Here is a 4968-nt window from a genome sequence, read left to right as displayed (position 1 = left end):
GATGATCCTTCTGCTTCAGCCTCCTGAGTTGTGGGATTACAGGCATATGACATCACACTCAGCTATAAATGCTGGATTTTAAACACCAATTACTAGCTATGGAAAGGAAGTTGCACCAGTCACCAGAGAGAAACTTTCAGGCAAAATGGGCTAAAAATGTAGCCAAGGCCTGGTGGAATGCTTGTCCTCATAATGTTGTCCTTATCAGTGAGGAGCAACCTCACTGTGCAGTGGGGAAGAGGAATTACCAGAATAGGGAAGGAAGGAGCTTCAGAAAGACCCCAGATCTTTTGGAGCAAAGGAAAGAGCAAAGAGAACAGATGACACTGTTGCTATAAATGCAGAACACAACACAGTTAGGCCCTAAGGGTTGAAAATGGCCTTGGCCAACTTAAAGGCAAGATAAAATACAAACAAGTAATTTTTAAAAATCCTATGCCCCAACTCATCAAATGAAAATCTTCTGCACAGCAAAGGAAACAAAATGAAGAGACAACCCACAGATTGGGAGCAAATATTTGCAAATCATACATCAGATAAAGGTAATACCCAAAATATTTAAGGAACTAAAATTCCTTTATAACAAGAGAACATAACCGTATTTTAAAATGAGCAAACAAAGCAGGTATGTTGGTGCAGGCTTGACATTCTGGGAATTGAGACAAAGGGATTGCAGGTTTGACCCTAGCTTGAGTGATTTAGCAATATGCTGTCTCAAAAAAATAGGGGAAAAAATTTTTTTTTAAAGGCCTGGAAAATAGTGCTAAGGCTCAGGGTCCAATTCCTAATACTAGTAAATGAAAGAATAAAAATGAGCAAATGCTGGGTACAGTGGCACAGGCCTGTAGTCCTACTTCTTGGGGGATGGAGACAAGGATTGCAAATTCAAGACCAACTTAAGCAATTTAGAAGGTCCTTGTTTCCAAAAAAATTTAAGTGGCTGGGGATGTAGCTGAGTGGTAGAGTGCTTGCCTAGAATGTGTGAGCTGCTATCATCTATTTCACAAACATGATGAATATAATTAATAATAATATATAGTATAAAGGCTAGGATTGTAGCTCAGTGGTAAAACCTTTGTATAGTGTGTACATTGCCCTGGGTTTGGTTCCCAAGAATTGGGGGCGGGGGGACAACAATAATACATATTTCAAAATTAACTAAAACTCAATTTTTAGTTGTTCTTACTACAAAGAAACATAAATCCATGAGCTGATGGATATATTAATTATCCCGATTTGATCATTTTACAATGTTTGTATCAATATATCACATTATACCCAGTAAAACCTACAGTTTTGTTAATTGAAAATAAAATATGAGGTTCAATATGGTGGTGTAGGCTGTAATCCCAGCACTTGGGAGACTGAAGCAGGAGGATCATTGGAAGTTTGAGACCAGCCTGAGGTACAAAGTGAGCTCAAAGCCAGCCTGAATTGCATAGTGAGACCCTGTCTCAAAAGACAGACTGACAAACAGACAGAGCAAAGGAAAGGAAGGGATGGGACAGGATGGGACAGGGTCAGATTTAAAGAAAGATAAAATCATATTTCAAACTAATTGTCATGGTACACATGTATAATCTCAGCACTCTGGGAGTCTGAGGCTAGAGGAACACAAGTTTGAACATAGCCTGGGCAACTTAGTGAGAAAACCTGTCTCAAAGAAGACAAAACAAGTAGATGTGTATTAAAAAGGCTGGGTATGTATCTTTGTGTGAAGATCTTGAGTTCAGTGCCCATGACCTTCACAAAACAAAACACAACCTCAGCAGATTTCATACCAACAGCAACCAATTAAATTTTTTTTTTTTTTGCGGAACCAGGTATTGAACTCAGGCCCTTGCACTTGCCAGGGAAGCGCTTATTCTACTGAGCCATTTCCCCAGCCCCAAAATTTATGTTATTGAATGAGCATTTTTTTGTCACATACACAAAACCTTTAGTTTTCTCAGTAGGGATTCTGTCTAAGCATTGTAATAATTGTAATTCAGGTTGAAGCCTGGTGTGTGATGTACACCTGCAATCTCAATACTCATGTGGTATACACCTACAATCTCAGTACTCATGTCCTGTCCTGTCCTTTCCTTTGCTCTGTCTGTCTGTCTGTCTGTCTGTCTGTCTGTCAGTCATGTGGCCTTTCCTGTCCTGTCTCACTAGTCCTTTAGATTATGTTTTTGCCTGGCAGCAGTACAGTGAGTTAGCTACCTGACCTTGTGACATTTGCTGGACTTTAAGTGATTGAGGATTTCTTTGAATAACTTGCCCAGAAGATTGTGGGCAGATTTGAGAACAGCCTGGGCTACATAAAGAGTTCAGTGTGAATTACGTAATGAGACTGTCTCAAAACAAACCTAAACAAACTTAGGTCAGAGGCTCCCTAGGGTGCTGGACTATGTTAATGGACCTTTAAAATGAGTTAGGGACATGCCTTTATGAAGCTTCTAGTTTAACTAGGGAAAGAAATTGATACTCATTATCAATTCTATACAGAAGTGAACTCTGAGCCTCAGACAGCTTTCTAAGAAGTAAGAAGAGACCTCTACCAAGGTGTTTAACAGGAAGGGATCGGTAGTTGAGTCCTAGTGTGGAAGTCTCTGAGCAGCCACTAACTTCTCTGTGTATGGGGGATAACAACAGTTATGGACATCAGCTGGTCAGTGTCAAGTGTCATATAATATACGAGTCAGAGGCCTATAACATTATTCTAATTCCAAGGAGCAGGTTACCCTGGCATTCCTGCCTCATTGTGCTGGCTAAGCCCAGCAGCCCACTCCCTTCCTGTAGTTGTATTTTCTCTAGGACAAAGAAAAATCTTTATTGTTTCTGTTTGGATCATCTGATGGGAAATGAATCATAATATATTCCTTAGATTATGGTTTTTTTTTAATGTATTTGGTACAGGATCTTACTGTGTAGCTCAGGCTCTTAGTGATCCTTCTGTTTTCAACCTTTCCAGTGTTAGGATTATAGGCATGTGCCATCACGCCCAGTTTCGACACAGCCTCTGGTGCCTGGGATTGAATCCAGTCCTTGTGCTTGCCTAAGCACGAGCTTAGTCTGCTGAGCTATTCACTAGTCCTTTAGATTATGTTTCTGCCTGGCAGCAGTACAGTGAGTTAGCTACCTGACCTTGTGACATTTGCTGGACTTTAAGTGATTGAGGATTTCTTTGAATAAAGTATATCTTATTTCAGAAGCCCTAGTAACTTCATATAGCAATTTATGAAGAACAAAAAAAAAATTTTTTTTTTTGTCTTTTTGAGACAAGGTCTCACTATGTAGTTCAGACTAGCCTTGAACTCATTCAGTAGCCAAGGTTGGCCTCAAACTCAAAATGATTCTCCCGTCTCTGCCTCCTGAGTGCTGGGATTACAGGTGTGCACCATCATGCCCTGCTAAAAGTTTTGAAATGGGGGGCTGGGGAGATAGCACAGTAGAATAAGTGCTTACCTGGCAAGTACAAGGACCTGTGTTCAATCCCTGGTTCCACAAAAAAGAAAAAAAAAAGTTGTGAAAAGTTTTGAAATGAGTGTTATGGGTCAGGGTGTAGCAACCTCTCTTGCTGGAAATCACTGTGATAGGAACTTGCTGCTTCCCTCAGATTAGGTAGGTGGTAGAATGAAGACCAGTAGCTCATCTGGTGAACAAAGGAAGGTAGATTTATAAATAGAGGGTCAGTTTTCTGGTAGTGGGAAACAGGACACAGTGATTTTCTGGAAAAAAAATCACAGAGGGCTGGGGAGATAACTCAGGAATAAGTGCCTGCCTGGAAAGCACAAAAAAGCCCCTTGTTCGATCCCTGCTAAACATATATATATTACACACACACACACACACACACACACACACACACACACCCACCCCTTGGTACCAGGTATCAAACTCAGAACTTTGTGCTTGCCAGGCAGGCTCTGATACACATGGAGTTATATCCCTAGTCCAACAAATAAAAATTTTTACAAATAGCAAAGAGGGTCCAAGAATGGATTTCTTGTTGAATATAAATTAGTGCAGGGCAGATCTTACCTAGTTTGCTTGGACTAATTCTTTTCTCTGGGTCCTCCCACCACCTTCTCTTGTATATGTTCAGTCCTCCTTCCCCTTTTCTTTTCAAGAGAATCAAGCAGTAGCTGGCTAAGAAATCCAAGAAGAAATAAAACTATAGCTGTTAAATTCCCTTCTTGGCCAGGCATGGTGGTACAGCCTGTAATCTCAGTACTCTTTTGGGAGGCTAGGAGTTTGAGGCCAGCCTGGGCTACAAAGTGAGTTCAAGGCTAGCTTGAACTATATAGTTTACAAAACTACATAGTCGAAAAATGACCCACCCTCTCAAAAAAAAGTTATCTTCCTATTTTTGTCAGTATACTTAGGTACCATAATTTTGCCCAAGTCAATGTTTTGGGTCCTTTTAATTTTTTATATTTTTTAAAGTTAAGTTTATTGGTACATTTTGTTGTAACCCAAAAATAAAAAAACGGACTCAACTTAAAAGCGCTTTATTTAGCTGAGCTCAGCGGCAGCACATACTCTAGTCTCCAAGTGTGTGCGCACTTAGTCTAAGTGAGGCACAGTTTTAAAGGGAAAAACCACAAGAGTAGGGGGAGGGGGGATTTTACAAAGCTTATTTTGACTTAGTCATGACCGAGGGTTAACTTTTTGTTCCCATAAAAGAGGTCACATTTTGCAAACCCTACAGGAATATGTCCTTATTTGGCTTAGGCGTTGTTTTTGTTTGTAGTCGGTAGTTGGAAGGACATCTGCTGACAGTTTCACCCATTTTCAGGCGTTCAGTTTGTTCCCGTAGCAAGGACAGTTTAACTCATTTTGCAGAATGTTGAGGAACATTTCTTATCTTCTCTGGCAATGCTGAGAAACACTTTCCTATTTGTACAAACAGTCACATTCTTCAGGGAAGGCATGGGTGGGGGGTTTACAAAAACAAATCAAGGTTTTACAAAACAGAAGTTA

The 4968-nt window shown here is 40.2% G+C and overlaps 1 protein-coding gene across 1 annotated transcript in view; it reads left to right on the top strand.

Annotated features, from left to right (window-relative positions):
• Hmox2 (heme oxygenase 2) overlaps nt 1–4968 on the top strand; it is a 41119-nt gene that overhangs the window by 22313 nt on the left and 13838 nt on the right. The gene's annotated exons all lie outside the window — the stretch shown is intronic.

This window comes from Octodon degus, unplaced genomic scaffold, assembly GCF_000260255.1.
Source record: "Octodon degus isolate 3935 unplaced genomic scaffold, OctDeg1.0 scaffold00021, whole genome shotgun sequence".
NCBI classification, from domain to species: domain Eukaryota; kingdom Metazoa; phylum Chordata; class Mammalia; order Rodentia; family Octodontidae; genus Octodon; species Octodon degus.
The sequence above is the reverse complement of the archived record's forward strand: the minus strand, read 5'-3'. Positions and strand labels throughout refer to the sequence as shown.